The sequence below is a fragment of the Chiloscyllium plagiosum genome, unplaced genomic scaffold (genome assembly GCF_037043375.1).
Source record: "Chiloscyllium plagiosum isolate Xiang-an unplaced genomic scaffold, Cpla_swu_hap1 HiC_scaffold_35, whole genome shotgun sequence".
NCBI lineage: Eukaryota > Metazoa > Chordata > Chondrichthyes > Orectolobiformes > Hemiscylliidae > Chiloscyllium > Chiloscyllium plagiosum.
Genome location: NW_028270173.1, coordinates 50,690,732 through 50,709,793, shown reverse-complemented (window position 1 = coordinate 50,709,793; position 19,062 = coordinate 50,690,732). Strand labels below are relative to the sequence as shown.

Genomic DNA, 19,062 nt, shown 5'->3' with positions numbered 1-19,062 from the left:
TCTCCCCGTGTCTGTGTTGAGTTTGCGCATTCTCCCCATTTCTGTGTGGCGTTTGCACATTCTCCCCGAGTCTGTGTGGTGTTTGCACATTCTCCCTGTCTTTGTGTGGAGTTTGAACATTCTCCCCGTGTCTGTGTGGAGTTTGAACATTCTCGCCGTGTCTGTGTTGAGTTTGCTCATTCTCCCCGTTTCTGTGTGGCGTTTGCACATTCTCCCCGAGTCTGTGTGGGGTTTGCACATTCTCCCCGTGTCCGTTTGGAGTTTGCACATTCTCCCCGTGTCCGTGTGGAGTTTGCACATTCTCCCCGTGTCCGTGTGGTGTTTGCACAATCTGCCCGAGTCTGTGTGGAGTTTGCACATTCTCCCCGTGTCTGTGTTGAGTTTGCGTATTCTCCCTGTTTCTGTGTGGTGTTTGCACATTCTCCCCGTGTCCGTGTGGAGTTTGCACATTCTCCCCGTGTGTGTGTGGAGTTTGCCCAATCTCCCCGTGTCTGTGAGCAGTTTGCACATCTCCCCGTGTCTGCGTTGAGTTTGCACATTTTCCCTGTGTCTATGTGGACTTTGCACATTCTACCCGTGTCTGTGTGGAGTTTGCACATTCTCTTCGTGTCCGTGTGGAGTTTGCACATTCTCCCCGTGTGTGTGTGGAGTTTGCCCCATCTCCCCGTGTCTGTGAGCAGTTTGCACATCTCCCCGTGTCTGTGTTGAGTTTGCACATTTTCCCTGTGTCTATGTGGACTTTGCACATTCTCCCCGTGTCCGTTTGGAGTTTGCACATTCTCCCTGTGTCTGTATGGAGTTTGCACATTCTCCCCGTGTCTGTGTTGAGTTTGCACACTCTCCCAGTGTCTGTGTTGAGTTTTCACATTCTCCCCGTATCTGTGTGGAGTTTGCACATTCTCCCCGAGTCTGTGTGGGGCTTGCACATTCTTCCCGTGTCCGAGTGGAGTTTGCACATTCTCCCTGTGTCTGTATGGAGTTTGCACATTCTCCCCGTGTCTGTGTGGAGTTTGCACATTCTCCCCGTGTCTGTTTTGAGTTTGCGCATTCTCCCCGTTTCTGTGTGGCGTTTGCACATTTTCCCCGAGTCTGTGTGGTGTTTGCACATTCTCCCTGTCTTTGTGTGGAGTTTGAACATTCTCCTCGTGTCTGTGTGCAGTTTGCACATTCTCCCCGTGTCTGTGTTGAGTTTGCGCATTCTCCCCGTTTCTGTGAGGCGTTTGCACATTCTCCCCGAGTCTGTGTGGGGTTTGTACATTCTCCCCGTGTCCGTGTGGAGTTTGCACATTCTCCCCGTGTCCATGTGGTGTTTGCACATATTCCCCGTGTCTGTGTGGAGTTTGCACATTCTCCCCGTGTCTGTGTTGAGTTTGCCTATTCTCCCCGTTTCTGTGTGGTGTTTGCACATTCTCCCCGTGTCCGTGTGGAGTTTGCACATTCTCCCCGCGTCCTTGTGTGGTGTGCACATTCTCGCCGTGTCCGTGTGGCGTTTGCCCATTCTCCCCATGTCTGCGTGGGGTTTGCACACTCTACCCGTGTCTGTGTGGAGTTTGCACATTCTCCCCGTGTCTGTGTGGTGTTTGCATATTCTCCCCGTGTCTGTGTGGATTTTGCACATTCTCCCCGTGTCTTTGAGGAGTTTGCACATTCTCCCCATGTCTGCGTGGGGTTTGCACACTCTACCCGTGTCTGTGTGGAGTTTGCACATTCTCCCAGTGTCTGCGTGGTATTTGCACATTCTCCCCGTGTCTGCGTGGAGTTTATACATTCTCCCCGTGTCTGTGTTGAGTTTGCACATTCTCCCCGTGGCTGTGTGGAGTTTGCACATTCTCCCCGTGTCTGTGTTGAGTTTGCGCATTCTCCCCGTTTCTGTATGGCGTTTGCACATTTTCCCCGAGTCTGTGTGGTGTTTGCACATTCTCCCTGTCTTTGTGTGGAGTTTGAACATTCTCCTCGTGTCTGTGTGCAGTTTGCACATTCTCCCCGTGTCTGTGTTGAGTTTGCGCATTCTCCCCGTTTCTGTGAGGCGTTTGCACATTCTCCCCGAGTCTGTGTGGGGTTTGTACATTCTCCCCGTGTCTGTGTGGAGTTTGCACATTCTCCCTGTGTCTGTATGGAGTTTGCACATTCTCCCCGTGTCTGTGTTGAGTTTGCACACTCTCCCAGTGTCTGTGTTGAGTTTTCACATTCTCCCCGTATCTGTGTGGAGTTTGCACATTCTCCCCGAGTCTGTGTGGGGCTTGCACATTCTTCCCGTGTCCGAGTGGAGTTTGCACATTCTCCCTGTGTCTGTATGGAGTTTGCGCATTCTCCCCGTTTCTGTGTGGCGTTTGCACATTTTCCCCGAGTCTGTGTGGTGTTTGCACATTCTCCCTGTCTTTGTGTGGAGTTTGAACATTCTCCTCGTGTCTGTGTGCAGTTTGCACATTCTCCCCGTGTCTGTGTTGAGTTTGCGCATTCTCCCCGTTTCTGTGAGGCGTTTGCACATTCTCCCCGAGTCTGTGTGGGGTTTGTACATTCTCCCCGTGTCCGTGTGGAGTTTGCACATTCTCCCCGTGTCCATGTGGTGTTTGCACATTCTCCCCGTGTCTGTGTGGAGTTTGCACATTCTCCCCGTGTCTGTGTTGAGTTTGCGTATTCTCCCCGTTTCTGTGTGGTGTTTGCACATTCTCCCCGTGTCCGTGTGGAGTTTGCACATTCTCCCCGCGTCTGTGTGGGGTGTGCACATTCTCGCCGTGTCCGTGTGGCGTTTGCCCATTCTCCCCGTGTGTGTGTGTGGAGTTTGCACATTCTCCCTGCGTCTTTGTGGAGTTTGCACATTCTCCCCGTGTCTGTGTGGTGTTTGCATATTCTCCCCGTGTCTGTGTGGATTTTGCACATTCTCCCCGTGTCTTTGAGGAGTTTGCACATTCTCCCCATGTCTGCGTGGAGTTTGCACACTCTACCCGTGTCTGTGTGGAGTTTGCACATTCTCCCCGTGTCTGCGTGGAGTTTATACATTCTCCCCGTGTCTGTGTTGAGTTTGCACATTCTCCCCGTGGCTGTGTGGAGTTTGCACATTCTCGCCTTCTCTGTGTTACGTTTTCCAATTCTCCCCGTGTCTGTGCGGAGTTTGCACATTCTCCCCATGTCTGTGTTGAGTTTGCACAACCTCCCCGTGTCTGTGGGGACTTTGCACATTCTCCCCGTGTCTGTGTTGAGTTTGCACATTTTCCCTATGTCTGTGTGGACTTTGCACATTCTCCCCGTGTCTGTGTGGAGTTTGCACATTCTCTTTGTGTCCGTGTGGTGTATGCACATTCTCCCCGTGTTTGTGTGGGGTTTGCACATTCTCCCCGTGTCCCTGTGGAGTTTGCAGATTCTCCCTGTGTCTGTATGGAGTTTGCACATTCTCCCCGTGTCTGTGTTGAGTTTGCACACTCTCCCAGTGTCTGTGTTGAGTTTTCACATTCTCCCCGTATCTGTGTGGAGTTTGCACATTCTCCCCGAGTCTGTGTGGGGCTTGCACATTCTTCCCGTGTCCGAGTGGAGTTTGCACATTCTCCTTGTGTCTGTATGGAGTTTGCACATTCTCCCCGTGTCTGTGTGGAGTTTGCACATTCTCCCCGTGTCTGTGTGGAGTTTGCGCATTCTCCCCGTTTCTGTGTGGCGTTTGCACATTTTCCCCGAGTCTGTGTGGTGTTTGCACATTCTCCCTGTCTTTGTGTGGAGTTTGAACATTCTCCTCGTGTCTGTGTGCAGTTTGCACATTCTCCCCGTGTCTGTGTTGAGTTTGCGCATTCTCCCCGTTTCTGTGAGGCGTTTGCACATTCTCCCCGAGTCTGTGTGGGGTTTGTACATTCTCCCCGTGTCCGTGTGGAGTTTGCACATTCTCCCCGTGTCCATGTGGTGTTTGCACATTCTCCCCGTGTCTGTGTGGAGTTTGCACATTCTCCCCGTGTCTGTGTTGAGTTTGCGTATTCTCCCCGTTTCTGTGTGGTGTTTGCACATTCTCCCCGTGTCCGTGTGGAGTTTGCACATTCTCCCCGCGTCTGTGTGGGGTGTGCACATTCTCGCCGTGTCCGTGTGGCGTTTGCCCATTCTCCCCGTGTGTGTGTGTGGAGTTTGCACATTCCCCCTGCGTCTTTGTGGAGTTTGCACATTCTCCCCGTGTCTGTGTGGTGTTTGCACATTCTCCCCGTGTCTGTGTGGATTTTGCACATTCTCCCCGTGTCTTTGTGGAGTTTGCACATTCTCCCCATGTCTGCGTGGAGTTTGCACACTCTACCCGTGTCTGTGTGGAGTTTGCACATTCTCCCCGTGTCTGCGTGGTATTTGCACATTCTCCCCGTGTCTGCGTGGAGTTTAGACATTCTCCCCGTGTCTGTGTTGAGTTTGCACATTCTCCCCGTGGCTGTGTGGAGTTTGCACATTCTCGCCTTGTCTGTGTTACGTTTTCCAATTCTCCCCGTGTCTGTGCGGAGTTTGCACATTCTCCCCATGTCTGTGTTGAGTTTGCACAATCTCCCCGTGTCTGTGGGGAGTTTGCACATTCTCCCCGTGTCTGTGTTGAGTTTGCACATTTTCCCTATGTCTATGTGGACTTTGCACATTCTCCCCGTGTCTGTGTGGAGTTTGCACATTCTCTTTGTGTCCGTGTGGTGTATGCACATTCTCCCCGTGTCCCTGTGGAGTTTGCAGATTCTCCCTATGTCTGTGTGGAGTTTGCACATTCTCCCCGTGTCTGCGTAGAGTATGCACATTCTCCCTCTGTCTGTGTGGTGTTTGCACATTCTCCCCGTATCTGTGTTGAGTTTGCACACTCTCCCAGTGTCTGTGTTAAGTTTGCACATTCTCCCCGTGTCTGTGTTAAGTTTGCATATTCTCCCCGTCCCAGTGTGGAGTTTGCACATTCTTCCCGTGTCCGAGTGGAGTTTGTACATTCTCCCTGTGTCTGTATGGAGTTTGCACATTCTCCCCGTGTCTGTGTTGAGTTTGCGCATTCTCCCCATTTCTGTGTGGCGTTTGCACATTCTCCCCGAGTCTGTGTGGGGCTTGCACATTCTTCCCGTGTCCGAGTGGAGTTTGCAACATTCTCCCTGTGTCTGTATGGAGTTTGCACATTCTCCCCATGTCTGTTTTGAGTTGCGCATTCTCCCCATTTCTGTGTGGCGTTTGCACATTCTCCCCGAGTCTGTGTGGTGTTTGCACATTCTCCCCGTCTTTGTGTGGAGTTTGAACATTCTCCCCGTGTCTGTGTGGAGTTTGAACATTCTCGCTGTGTCTGTGTTGAGTTTGCTCATTCTCCCCGTTTCTGTGTGGCGTTTGCACATTCTCCCCGAGTCTGTGTGGGGTTTGCGCATTCTCCCCGTGTCCCTGTGGAGTTTGCAGATTCTCCCTATGTCTGTGTGGAGTTTGCACATTCTCCCCGTGTCTGCGTGGAGTTTGCACATTCTCCCTCTCTCTGTGTGGTGTTTGCACATTCTCCCCGTATCTGTGTTGAGTTTGCACACTCTCCCAGTGTCTGTGTGGAGTTTGCACATTCTCCCCGTGTCTGTTTTGAGTTTGCGCATTCTCCCCATTTCTGTGTGGCGTTTGCACATTCTCCCCGAGTCTGTGTGGTGTTTGCACATTCTCCCTGTCTTTGTGTGGAGTTTGAACATTCTCCCCGTGTCTGTGTGGAGTTTGAACATTCTCGCCGTGTCTGTGTTGAGTTTGCTCATTCTCCCCGTTTCTGTGTGGCGTTTGCACATTCTCCCCGAGTCTGTGTGGGGTTTGCACATTCTCCCCGTGTCCGTATGGAGTTTGCACATTCTCCCCGTGTCCGTGTGGAGTTTGCACATTCTCCCCGTGTCCGTGTGGTGTTTGCACATTCTCCCCGAGTCTGTGTGGAGTTTGCACATTCTCCCCGTGTCTGTGTTGAGTTTGCGTATTCTCCCTGTTTCTGTGTGGTGTTTGCACATTCTCCCCGTGTCCGTGTGGAGTTTGCCCATTCTCCCCGTGTGTGTGTGGAGTTTGTCCAATCTCCCCGTGTCTGTGAGCAGTTTGCACATCTCCCCGTGTCTGTGTTGAGTTTGCACATTTTCCCTGTGTCTATGTGGACTTTGCACATTCTCCCCGTGTCTATGTGGAGTTTGCACATTCTCTTCGTGTCCGTGTGTTGTATGCACATTCTCCCCGTGTCTGTGTGGGGTTTGCGCATTCTCCCCGTGTCCCTGTGGAGTTTGCAGATTCTCCCTATGTCTGTGTGGAGTTTGCACATTCTCCCCGTGTCTGCGTGGAGTTTGCACATTCTCCCTCTGTCTGTGTGGTGTTTGCACATTCTCCCCGTATCTGTGTTGAGTTTGCACACTCTCCCAGTGTCTGTGTGGAGTTTGCACATTCTCCCCGTGTCTGTGTTTAGTTTGCATATTCTCCCCGTGCCTGTGTGGAGTTTGCACATTCTTCCCGTGTCCGAGTGGAGTTTGCACATTCTCCCTGTGTCTGTATAGAGTTTGCACATTCTCCCCGTGTCTGTGTTGAGTTTGCACACTCTCCCAGTGTCTGTGTTGAGTTTTCACATTCTCCCCGTGTCTGTGTGGAGTTTGCACATTCTCCCCGCGTCTGTGTGGAGTTTGCAATTTCTCCTCGTGTCTGTGTGGGGTTTGCACATTCTCCCCGTGTCTGTGTGGAATTTGCACTTTCTCCTCGTGTCTGTGTGGGGTTTGCACATTCTCCCCGTGTCTATCTTGTTTTGCACATTCTCCCCGTATCTCTGTGGAGTTTGCACATTCTCCCCATGTCTGTGTTTAGTTTGCATATTCTTCCCGTGTCCGAGTGGAGTTTGCACATTCTCCCTGTGTCTGTGTGGAGTTTGCACATTCTCCCCGTGTCTGTTTTGAGTTTGCAATTTCTCCCCATGTCCGTGCGGTGTTTGCACATTCTCCCCATGTCTGCGTGGTGTTTGCACATTCTCCCTGTCTTTGTTTGGAGTTTGAACATTCTCCCCGTGTCTGTGTGCAGTTTGCACATTCTCCCCGTGTCTGTGTGGAGTTTACACATTCTCCCCGTGTCCGTGCGGTGTTTGCACATTCTCCCCATGTCTGCGTGGTGTTAGCACATTCTCCCTGTCTTTGTGTGGTGTCTGCACATTCTCCCCGCGTGTGTGTTGAGTTTGCACATTCTCCCCGTGTCCGTGTGGTGTTTGCACATTCTCCCCATGTCTGTGTGGAGTTTGCACATTCTCCCCGTGTCTGTGTTGAGTTTGCGCATTCTCCCCATTTCTGTGTGGTGTTTGCACATTCTCCCCGAGTCTGTGTGGGGTTTGCACATTCTCCCTGTGTCCGTGTGGAGTTTGCACATTCTCCCCGTGTGTGTGTGTGGAGTTTGCACATTCTCCCTGTGTCTGTGTGGAGTTTGCACATACTCCCCGTGTCTGTGTGGTGTTTGCACATTCTCCCCGTGTCTGTGTGAATTTTGGACATTCTCCCCGTGTCTGTGTGGAGTTTGCACATTCTCCCCGTGTCTGTGTGGAGTTTTCACACTCTACCCGTGTCTGTGCGGAATTTGCACAATCTCCCCGTGTCTGTGTGGAGTTTGCATATTCTCCCCGTGTCTGTGTTGAGTTTGCACATTTTCCCTGTGTCTATGTTGACTTTGCACATTCTCCCCGTGTCTGTGTGGATTTTGGACATTGTCCCCGAGTCTGTGTTGAGTTTGCACAATCTCCCCGTGTCTCTGTGTAGTTTGCACATTCTCCCCGTGTCTGTGTTGAGTTTGCACATTTCCCCTGTATCTATATGGGCTTTGCACATTCTCCCCGTGTCTGTGTGGAGTTTGCACACACTCCCCGTGTCTGTGGGGAGTTTGCACATGCTCCCCATGTCTGCGTGGAGTTTGCACATTCTCCCCGTGTCTGTGTGGAGTTTGCACACACTCCCCGTGTCTGTGGGGAGTTTGCACATTCTCCCCATGTCTGCGTGGATTTTGCACATTCTCCCCGCGTCTGTGTGGAGTTTGCACTTTCTCCTCGTGTCTGTGTGGGGTTTGCACATTCTCCCCGTGCCTGTGTGGAGTTTGCAGACTCTCCCCGTGTCTGTGGGGAGTTTGCACTTTCACCCCATGTCTGTGTGGAGTTTGCACATTCTCCCCGTGCCTGTGTGGAGTTTGCACACACTCCCCGTGTCTGTGGGGAGTTTGCACATTCTCCCCGTGCCTATGTGGAGTTTGCACACACTCCCCATGTCTGTGTGGAGTTTGCACTTTGACCCCATATCTGTGTGGAGTTTGCACATTCTCCCCGTGCCTGTGTGGAGTTTGCACACACTCCCCATGTCTGTGGGGTGTTTGCACTTTCTCCCCATGTCTGCGTGGATTTTGCACATTCTCTCCGCGTCTGTGTGGAGTTTGCACTTTCTCCTCGTGTCTGTGTGGGGTTTGCACATTCTCCCCGTGTCTGTGTGGAGTTTGCACTTTCTCCTCGTGTCTGTGTGGGGTTTGCACATTCTCCCCGTGTCTATCTTGTTTTGCACATTCTCCCCGTATCTCTGTGGAGTTTGCACATTCTCCCCGTGTCTGTGTTTAGTTTGCATATTCTTCCCATGTCCGAGTGGAGTTTGCACATTCTCCCTGTGTCTGTGTGGAGTTTGCACATTCTCCCCGTGTCTGTTTTGAGTTTGCAATTTCTCCCCATGTCCGTGCGGTGTTTGCTCATTCTCCCCATGTCTGCGTGGTGTTTGCACATTCTCCCTGTCTTTGTTTGGAGTTTGAACATTCTCCCCGTGTCTGTGTGCAGTTTGCATATTCTCCCCGTGTCTGTGTGGAGTTTACACATTCTCCCCGTGTCCGTGCGGTGTTTGCACATTCTCCCCATGTCTGCGTGGTGTTAGCACATTCTCCCTGTCTTTGTGTGGTGTCTGCACATTCTCCCCGCGTGTGTGTTGAGTTTGCACATTCTCACCGTGTCCGTGTGGTGTTTGCACATTCTCCCCGTGTCTGTGTTGAGTTTGCGCATTCTCCCCGTTTCTGTGTGGTGTTTGCACATTCTCGCCGAGTCTGTGTGGGGTTTGCACATTCTCCCTGTGTCCGTGTGGAGTTTGCACATTCTCCCCGTGTGTGTGTGTGGAGTTTGGACATTCTCCCTCTGTCTGTATGGAGTTTGCTCATACTCCCCGTGTCTGTGTGGATTTTGCACATTCTCCCCGTGTCTGTATGGAGTTTGCACATTCTCCTCGTGTCTGTGTTGAGTTTGCACATTTTCCCTGTGTCTATGTTGACTTTGCACATTCTCCCCGTGTCTGTGTGGATTTTGGACATTCTCCCCGTGTCTGTGTGGAGTTTGCACATTCTCCCCGTGTCTGTGTGGAGTTTGCACATTCTCCCCATGTCTGTGTTGAGTTTGCACAATCTCCCCGTGTCTGTGTGGAGTTTGCACATTCTCCCCGTGTCTGTGTTGAGTTTGCACATTTTCCCTGTGTCTATCTGGACTTTGCACATTCTACCCGTGTCAGTGTGGAGTTTGCACATTCTCTTCGTGTCCGTGTGGGGTATGCACATTCTCCCCGTGTCTGTGTGGGGTTTGCACATTCTCCCCGTGTCCCTGTGGAGTTTGCAGATTCTCCCTTTGTCTGTGTGGAGTTTGCACATTCTCCCCGTGTCTGCGTGGAGTTTGCACATTCTCCCTCTGTCTGTGTGGTGTTTGCACACTCTCCCAGTGTCTGTGTGGAGTTTGCACATTCTCCCCGTGTCTGTGTTTAGTTTGCATATTCTCCCCGTGCCTGTGTGGAGTTTGCACATTCTTCCCGTGTCCGAGTTGAGTTTGCACGCTCTCCCAGTGTCTGTGTTGAGTTTGCACACTCTCCCCGTATCTGTGTGGAGTTTGCACATTCTCCCCGAGTCTGTGTGGGGCTTGCACATTCTTCCCGTGTCCGAGTGGAGTTTGCACATTCTTCCTGTGTCAGTATGGAGTTTGCACATTCTCCCCGTGTCTGTTTTGAGTTTGCGCATTCTCCCCATTTCTGTGTGGCGTTTGCACATTCTCCCCGAGTCTGTGTGGTGTTTGCACATTCTCCCTGTCTTTGTGTGGAGTTTGAACATTCTCCCCGTGTCTGTGTGCAGTTTGCACATTCTCCCCGTGTCTGTGTTGAGTTTACGCATTCTACCCGTTTCTGTGTGGCGTTTGCATATTCTCCCCGAGTCTGTGTGGGGTTTGCACATTCTCCCCGTGTCCGTGTGGAGTTTGCACATTCTCCCCATGTCCGTGTGGTGTTTGCACATTCTCCCCGTGTCTGTGTGGAGTTTGCACATTCTCCCCGTGTCTGTGTTGAGTTTGCGTATTCTCCCCGTGTCTGTGTGGTGTTTGCACATTCTCCCCGTGTCCGTGTGGAGTTTGCACATCTCCCCGTGTCTGTGTTGAGTTTGCACATTTTCCCTGTGTCTATGTGGACTTAGCACATTCTCCCCGTGTCTGTGTGGAGTTTGTACATTCTCTTCGTGTCCGTGTGGTGTATGCACATTCTCCCCGTGTCTGTGTGGAGTTTGCACATTCTCCCCGTGTCCCTGTGGAGTTTGCAGATTCTCCCTATGCCTGTGTGGAGTTTGCACATTCTCCCCGTGTCTGCATGGAGTTTGCACATTCTCCCTCTGACTGTGTGGTGTTTGCACATTCTCCCCGTATCTGTGTTGAGTTTGCACATTCTCCCAGTGTCTGTGTGGAGTTTGCACATTCTCCCCGTGTCTGTGTTTAGTTTGCATATTCTCCCCGTGCCTGTGTGGAGTTTGCACATTCTTCCCGTGTCCGAGTGGAGTTTGCACATTCTCCCTGTGTCTGTATGGAGTTTGCACATTCTCCCCGTGTCTGTGTTGAGTTTGCACACTCTCCCAGTGTCTGTGTTGAGTTTTCACATTCTCCCCGTTTCTGTGTGGCGTTTGCACATTTTCCCCGAGTCTGTGTGGTGTTTGCACATTCTACCCGTGTCCGAGTAGAGTTTGCACATTCTCCCCGTGTCTGTGTGGAGTTTGCGTATTCTCCCCGTTTCTGTGTGGCGTTTGCACATTCTCCCCGAGTCTGTGTGGGGTTTGCACATTCTCCCCGTGTCTGTGTGGAGTTTGCACATTCTCCCCGTGTCCGTGTGGTGTTTGCACATTCTCCCCGTGTCTGTGTGGAGTTTGCACATTCTCCCCGTGTCTGTGTTGAGTTTGCGTATTCTCCCCGTTTCTGTGTGGTGTGTGCACATTCTCCCCATGTCCGTGTGGAGTTTGCACATTCTCCCCGTGTGTGTGGAGTTTGCACATTCTCCCCGTGTCTGTGTGGAGTTTGCACATTCTCCCCGTGTCTGTGTGGTATTTGCACATTCTCCCCGTGTCTGCGTGGAGTTTATACATTCTCCCCGGGTCTGTGTTGAGTTTGCACATTCTCCCCGTGTCTGTGTGGAGTTTGCACATTCTCGCCTTGTCTGTGTTACGTTTTCATATTCTCCCCGTGTCTGTGCGGAGTTTGCACATTCTCCCCATGTCTGTGTTGAGTTTACACAATCTCCCCGTGTTTGTGTGGAGTTTGCACATTCTCCCCGTGTCTGTGTTGAGTTTGCACATTCTCCCCGTGTCTGTGTGGAGTTTGCACATTCTCTTCGTGTCCGTGTGGTGTATGCACATTCTCCCCGTGTCAGTGTGGGGTTTGCACATTCTCCCCGTGTCCCTGTGGAGTTTGCACATTCTCCCTGTGTCTGCGTGGAGTTTGCACATTCTCCCTCTGTCTGTGTGGTGTTTCCACATTCTCCCCGTATCTGTGTTGAGTTTGCACACTCTCCCAGTGTCTGTGTGGAGTTTGCACATTCTCCCCGTGTCTGTGTTGAGTTTGCCCATTCTCCCCGTGTCTGTGTTGAGTTTGCACATTTTCCCCGTGTCTGTGTGGAGTTTCCACATTCTCCCCGTGTCTGTGTTAAGTTTGCATATTCTCCCCGCGTCTCTGTGGAGTTTGCACATTCTCCCCATGTCTGTCAAGTTTGCACATTTTCCCCGTGTCTTTGTGGAGTTTGCACATTCTCCCCGTGTCTGTGTGGAGTTTGCACATTCTCCCCGTGTCTGCGTGGTATTTGAACATTCTCCCCGTGTCTGTGTGGAGTTTATACATTCGCCCCCTGTCTGTGTGGAGTTTGCACATTCTCCCCGTGTCTGAGTTGAGTTTGCACATTCTCCCCGTGTCTGTGTGCAGTTTGCACAATCTCGCCTTGTCTGTGTTACGTTCGCGTATTCTCCCCGTGTCTGTGCGGAGTTTGCACATTGTCCCCGAGTCTGTGTTGAGTTTGCACAATCTCCCCGTGTCTGTGTGGAGTTTGCACATTCTCCCCGTGTCTGTGTTGAGTTTGCACATTTCCCCTGTATCTATGTGGGCTTTGCACATTCTCCCCGTGTCTGTGTGGAGTTTGCACACACTCCCCGTGTCTGTGGGGAGTTTGCACATTCTCCCCATGTCTGCGTGGATTTTGCACATTCTCCCCGTGTCTGTGTGGAGTTTGCACACACTCCCCGTGTCTGTGGGGAGTTTGCACATTCTCCCCATGTCTGCGTGGATTTTGCACATTCTCCCCGTGTCTGTGTGGAGTTTGCACTTTCTCCTCGTGTCTGTGTGGGGTTTGCACATTCTCCCCGTGTCTGTGTGGAGTTTGCACTTTCTCCTCGTGTCTGTGTGGGGTTTGCACATTCTCCCCGTGTCTATCTTGTTTTGCACATTCTCCCCGTATCTGTGTGGAGTTTGCACATTCTCCCCGTGTCTGTGTTTAGTTTGCATATTCTTCCCGTGTCCGATTGGAGTTTGCACATTCTCCCTGTGTCTGCGTGGTGTTTGCACATTCTCCCTGTCTTTGTGTGGAGTTTGAACATTCACCCCGTGTCTGTGTGCAGTTTGCACATTCTCCCCGTGTCTGTGTGGAGTTTACACATTCTCCCCGTGTCCGTGCGGTGTTTGCACATTCTCCCCATGTCTGCGTGCTGTTTGCACATTCTCCCTGTCTTTGTGTGGTGTATGCACATTCTCCCCGCGTGTGTGTTGAGTTTGCACATTCTCCGCGTGTCTGTGTGGGGTTTGCACATTCTCCCCATGTCTGTGTGGTGTTTGCACATTCTCCCCACGTCTTTGTGGAGTTTGCACATTCTCCCCATGTCTGTGTGGAGTTTGCGCATTCTCCCCATTTCTGTGTGGTGTTTGCACATTCTCTCCGAGTCTGTGTGGGGTTTGCACATTCTCCCCGTGTCCGTGTGGAGTTTGCACATTCTCCCCGTGTCCGTGTGGTGTTTGCACATTCTCCCCATGTCTGTGTTGAGTTTGCGCATTCTACTCGTTTCTGTGTGGGCTTTGCACATTCTCCCCGTGTCTGTGTGGAGTTTGCACATTTTCCCCATGTCTGTGTTGAGTTTGCGCATTCTCCTCGTTTCTGTGTGGTGTTTGCACATTCTCCCCGTGTCTGTGTGGAGTTTGCGCATTCTCCCCATTTCTGTGTGGTGTTTGCACATTCTCTCCGAGTCTGTGTGGAGTTTGCACATTCTCCCCGAGTCTGTGTGGGGTTTGCACATTCTCCCCGTGTCCGTGTGGAGTTTGCACATTCTCCCCATGTGTGTGTGTGGAGTTTGCACATTCTCCCTGTGTCTGTGTGGTGTTTGCACATTATACCCGTGTCTGTGTGGATTTTGGACATTCTCCCCGTGTCTGTGTGGAGTTTGCACATTCTCCCCGTGTCTGCGTGGAGTTTATACATTCACCCCCTGTCTGTGTGGATTTTGCACATTCTCCCCGTGTCTGTGTGGATTTTGCACATTCTCCCCGTGTCTGTGTGGAGTTTGCACACTCTACCCGTGTGTGTGTGGGGTTTGCACATTCTCGCTGTGTCTGTGTGGAGTTTGCACATTCTCCCCGTGTCTGTGTGGTGTTTGCACATTCTCCCCGTGTCTGTGTGGAGTTTGTATATTCTCCCCGTGTCTGTGTGGAGTTTGCACATTCTCCCCGTGTCTGCGTGGTATTTGCACATTCTCCCCGTGTCTGCGTGGAGTTTATACATTCTCGCCTTGTCTGTGTTACGTTTTCATATTCTCCCCGTGTCTGTGCGGAGTTTGCACATTCCCCCCGTGTCTGTGTTGAGTTTGCACATTCTCCCCGTGTCTGTGTGGAGTTTGCACATTCTCTTCGTGTCCGTGTGGTGTATGCACATTCTCCCCGTGTCAGTGTGGGGTTTGCACATTCTCCCCGTGTCCCTGTGGAGTTTGCACATTCTCCCTGTGTCTGCGTGGAGTTTGCACATTCTCCCTCTGTCTGTGTGGTGTTTCCACATTCTCCCCGTATCTGTGTTGAGTTTGCACACTCTCCCAGTGTCTGTGTGGAGTTTGCACATTCTCCCCGTGTCTGTGTTGAGTTTGCCCATTCTCCCCGTGTCTGTGTTGAGTTTGCACATTTTCCCCGTGTCTGTGTGGAGTTTCCACATTCTCCCCGTGTCTGTGTTAAGTTTGCATATTCTCCCCGCGTCTCTGTGGAGTTTGCACATTCTCCCCATGTCTGTCAAGTTTGCACATTTTCCCCGTGTCTTTGTGGAGTTTGCACATTCTCCCCGTGTCTGTGTGGAGTTTGCACATTCTCCCCGTGTCTGCGTGGTATTTGAACATTCTCCCCGTGTCTGTGTGGAGTTTATACATTCGCCCCCTGTCTGTGTGGAGTTTGCACATTCTCCCCGTGTCTGAGTTGAGTTTGCACATTCTCCCCGTGTCTGTGTGCAGTTTGCACAATCTCGCCTTGTCTGTGTTACGTTCGCGTATTCTCCCCGTGTCTGTGCGGAGTTTGCACATTGTCCCCGAGTCTGTGTTGAGTTTGCACAATCTCCCCGTGTCTGTGTGGAGTTTGCACATTCTCCCCGTGTCTGTGTTGAGTTTGCACATTTCCCCTGTATCTATGTGGGCTTTGCACATTCTCCCCGTGTCTGTGTGGAGTTTGCACACACTCCCCGTGTCTGTGGGGAGTTTGCACATTCTCCCCATGTCTGCGTGGATTTTGCACATTCTCCCCGTGTCTGTGTGGAGTTTGCACACACTCCCCGTGTCTGTGGGGAGTTTGCACATTCTCCCCATGTCTGCGTGGATTTTGCACATTCTCCCCGTGTCTGTGTGGAGTTTGCACTTTCTCCTCGTGTCTGTGTGGGGTTTGCACATTCTCCCCGTGTCTGTGTGGAGTTTGCACTTTCTCCTCGTGTCTGTGTGGGGTTTGCACATTCTCCCCGTGTCTATCTTGTTTTGCACATTCTCCCCGTATCTGTGTGGAGTTTGCACATTCTCCCCGTGTCTGTGTTTAGTTTGCATATTCTTCCCGTGTCCGATTGGAGTTTGCACATTCTCCCTGTGTCTGCGTGGTGTTTGCACATTCTCCCTGTCTTTGTGTGGAGTTTGAACATTCACCCCGTGTCTGTGTGCAGTTTGCACATTCTCCCCGTGTCTGTGTGGAGTTTACACATTCTCCCCGTGTCCGTGCGGTGTTTGCACATTCTCCCCATGTCTGCGTGCTGTTTGCACATTCTCCCTGTCTTTGTGTGGTGTATGCACATTCTCCCCGCGTGTGTGTTGAGTTTGCACATTCTCCGCGTGTCTGTGTGGGGTTTGCACATTCTCCCCATGTCTGTGTGGTGTTTGCACATTCTCCCCACGTCTTTGTGGAGTTTGCACATTCTCCCCATGTCTGTGTGGAGTTTGCGCATTCTCCCCATTTCTGTGTGGTGTTTGCACATTCTCTCCGAGTCTGTTTCGGGTTTGCACATTCTCCCCGTGTCCGTGTGGAGTTTGCACATTCTCCCCGTGTCCGTGTGGTGTTTGCACATTCTCCCCATGTCTGTGTTGAGTTTGCGCATTCTACTCGTTTCTGTGTGGGCTTTGCACATTCTCCCCGTGTCTGTGTGGAGTTTGCACATTTTCCCCATGTCTGTGTTGAGTTTGCGCATTCTCCTCGTTTCTGTGTGGTGTTTGCACATTCTCCCCGTGTCTGTGTGGAGTTTGCGCATTCTCCCCATTTCTGTGTGGTGTTTGCACATTCTCTCCGAGTCTGTGTGGAGTTTGCACATTCTCCCCGAGTCTGTGTGGGGTTTGCACATTCTCCCCGTGTCCGTGTGGAGTTTGCACATTCTCCCCATGTGTGTGTGTGGAGTTTGCACATTCTCCCTGTGTCTGTGTGGTGTTTGCACATTATACCCGTGTCTGTGTGGATTTTGGACATTCTCCCCGTGTCTGTGTGGAGTTTGCACATTCTCCCCGTGTCTGCGTGGAGTTTATACATTCGCCCCCTGTCTGTGTGGATTTTGCACATTCTCCCCGTGTCTGTGTGGAGTTTGCACATTCTCCCCGTGTCTGTGTGGAGTTTGCACACTCTACCCGTGTGTGTGTGGGGTTTGCACATTCTCGCTGTGTCTGTGTGGAGTTTGCACATTCTCCCCGTGTCTGTGTGGTGTTTGCACATTCTCCCCGTGTCTGTGTGGAGTTTGTATATTCTCCCCGTGTCTGTGTGGAGTTTGCACATTCTCCCCGTGTCTGCGTGGTATTTGCACATTCTCCCCGTGTCTGCGTGGAGTTTATACATTCTCGCCTTGTCTGTGTTACGTTTTCATATTCTCCCCGTGTCTGTGCGGAGTTTGCACATTCCCCCCGTGTCTGTGTGGAGTTTGCACATTCTCGCCTTGTCTGTGTTACGTTTTCATATTCTCCCCGTGTCTGTGCGGAGTTTGCACATTCTCCCCATGTCTATGTTGAGTTTACACAATCTCCCCGTGTCTGTGTGGAGTTTGCACATTCTCCCCGTGTCTGTGTTGAGTTTGCACATTTTCCCTGTGTCTATGTGGTCTTTGCACATTCTCCCCGTGTCTGTGTGGAGTTTGCACATTCTCTTCATGTCCGTGTGGTGTATGCACATTCTCCCCGTGTCTGTGTGGGGTTTGCACATTCTCCCCGTGTCCCTGTGGAGTTTGCAGATTCTCCATGTGTCTGTGTGGAGTTTGCACATTCTCCCTGTGTCTGCGTGGAGTTTGCACATTCTCCCTCTGTCTGTGTGGTGTTTGCACATTCTCCCCGTCTCTGTGTTGAGTTTGCACACTCTCCCAGTGTCTGTGTGGAGTTTGCACATTCTCCCCGTGTCTGTGTTGAGTTTGCCCATTCTCCCCGTGTCTGTGTTGAGTTTGCACACTCTCCCAGTGTCTGTGTGGAGTTTGCACATTCTCCCCGTGTCTGTGTTGAGTTTGCCCATTCTCCCCATGTCTGTTGAGTTTGCACATTTTCCCCGTGTCTTTGTGGAGTTTGCATATTCTCCCCGTGTCTGTGTGGAGTTTGCACATTCTCCCCATGTCTGTTGAGTTTGCACATTTTCCCCGTTTCCGTGTGTTGTTTGCACATTCTCCCTTTGTCTGTGTGAGGTTTGCACATTCTCCCCGTTTCCGTGTGTTGTTTGCACATTCTCCCTGTGTCTGTGTGGAGTTTCCACATTGTCCGAGTGTCTGCGTGGGTTTCCTCTGGGTGCTCTGGTTTCCTCCCACCATCCAAAGATGTGCAGGGCAGTGTGGATTGGCCACAGTAACATGCCCCATAGTGTCCTGGGATGTGCAGGTTAGGGTGGAATGGCCCACGTGCAGGCTAGGTGCATTATCCATGAGGAGGGCTGGGATAGGGTCAAGGATGGGTGTGGGTGGGATGCCCTTTGGGAAGGTTGGTGTGGATCTGTTGGGCCCAATGGCCTGTTTCCACACTTGTGTGGATTCTATCTCTTCCCTAAATGCACAAAGATTAATCCTGGTCTGCTCCATTCCCCAGGACGCTGCGAGTTGCAAGCAGAGATCTGTTTAAGTGATAGACCCACGGATACATAAGTGTTCAAAAAGACACGATGAATTCTCTATCATGTGACCTCTCAGTGTTGTATACATGAGTCTGTGCAACAGAGAAAAAGTACAAACTTGCCCATCTCCACGCTCTGACTCAAAACAGCAAGCGACCAGCCACCAGTTCAGGCCCCACCCTCTGGGCAGTGACAGGCATTGGGTGATACAGTTGGAACGCATCAACGGAGCCCTTTACAAAGCAGCCTCAGGGATGGGTCTGCAGAACTGTCTGCCCCAGGCTGGGACTAGCCCATATACAAAACAAGTAGTGGCTCTGTTTTGGTGTCCAACAAGTAACTATTTTCCTTTTCAGCTGTGATTCCTCAATTATCACAGAGAGCAAAATGGGCTGTCGCAGATTAACAGTTCACTTCAGTATAGGAGTTGGAGGTCATGTTGTAGTTGTACAGGACATTGGTTTGGTCGCTTTTGGAATATTGCGTTCAGTTCTGGTCTCCCTGCTGTAGGAAGGATGTTGTGAAACTTGAAAGGGTTCAGAGGGATCTGGGTCAAATGCTGACAAAAGGGAGTTGATTAATTTCGGATATCTGGTCAGCATGGAGGAGTTGGACTGAAGGGTCTGTTTCCATGCTGTACATCTCTGAGACCCGATGACCTCATACTCATTACAGGTCTGGCAGCATCCAAGGAACAGGAGAATCGACGTTTCGGGCATAAGCCCTTCTTCAGGAATGAGGAATGTTCCTCATTCCTGAATAAGGGCTTATGCCCGAAACGTCGATTCTCCTGTTCCTTGGAAGATTTCTCATTCCTGAAGAAGGGCTTATGCCTGAAACGTCGATTCTCCTGTTTCCTTGGATGCTGCCTGACCTGCTGCGCTTTTCCAGCAACACATTTTCAGCTCTGATCTCCAGCATCTGCAGCCCTCACTTTCTCTCATACTCATTACATCTTGTTCTGAATCACTGGGGTCGCTGGTGGTTAAGCCTCATTGTTCCCAGTGTCATTAGGAACATTAACAATTTCAAGGAGTATTCCCCAGTTTCCCTGAATTTCTGATAGAAATCACAGACCAGGTTTCTGCATTGAACCAGAATCAATATTTATTACAAGAAATTAGTCTCTAACTTCAGGTAACCAGGATGTGGAGGAGCCGTGTTGGACTGGGGTGGGCCAAGTTAGAAACCATGCAACACTTGGTTATAGTCCAAGTTTATCTGGAAACACTAGCTTACTTCCAAATAAGCCTTTTGGA

The 19,062-nt window shown here is 51.2% G+C and overlaps 1 protein-coding gene and 1 pseudogene across 1 annotated transcript in view; both read right to left on the bottom strand.

Annotated features, from left to right (window-relative positions):
• LOC122547123 (class I histocompatibility antigen, F10 alpha chain-like) overlaps positions 1-19,062 on the bottom strand; it is a 929,735-nt gene that overhangs the window by 415,882 nt on the left and 494,791 nt on the right. The window lies entirely within an intron of this gene.
• The window catches only part of LOC148140844 (uncharacterized), a 265,345-nt pseudogene that overhangs the window by 240,322 nt on the left and 5,961 nt on the right, over positions 1-19,062 (bottom strand).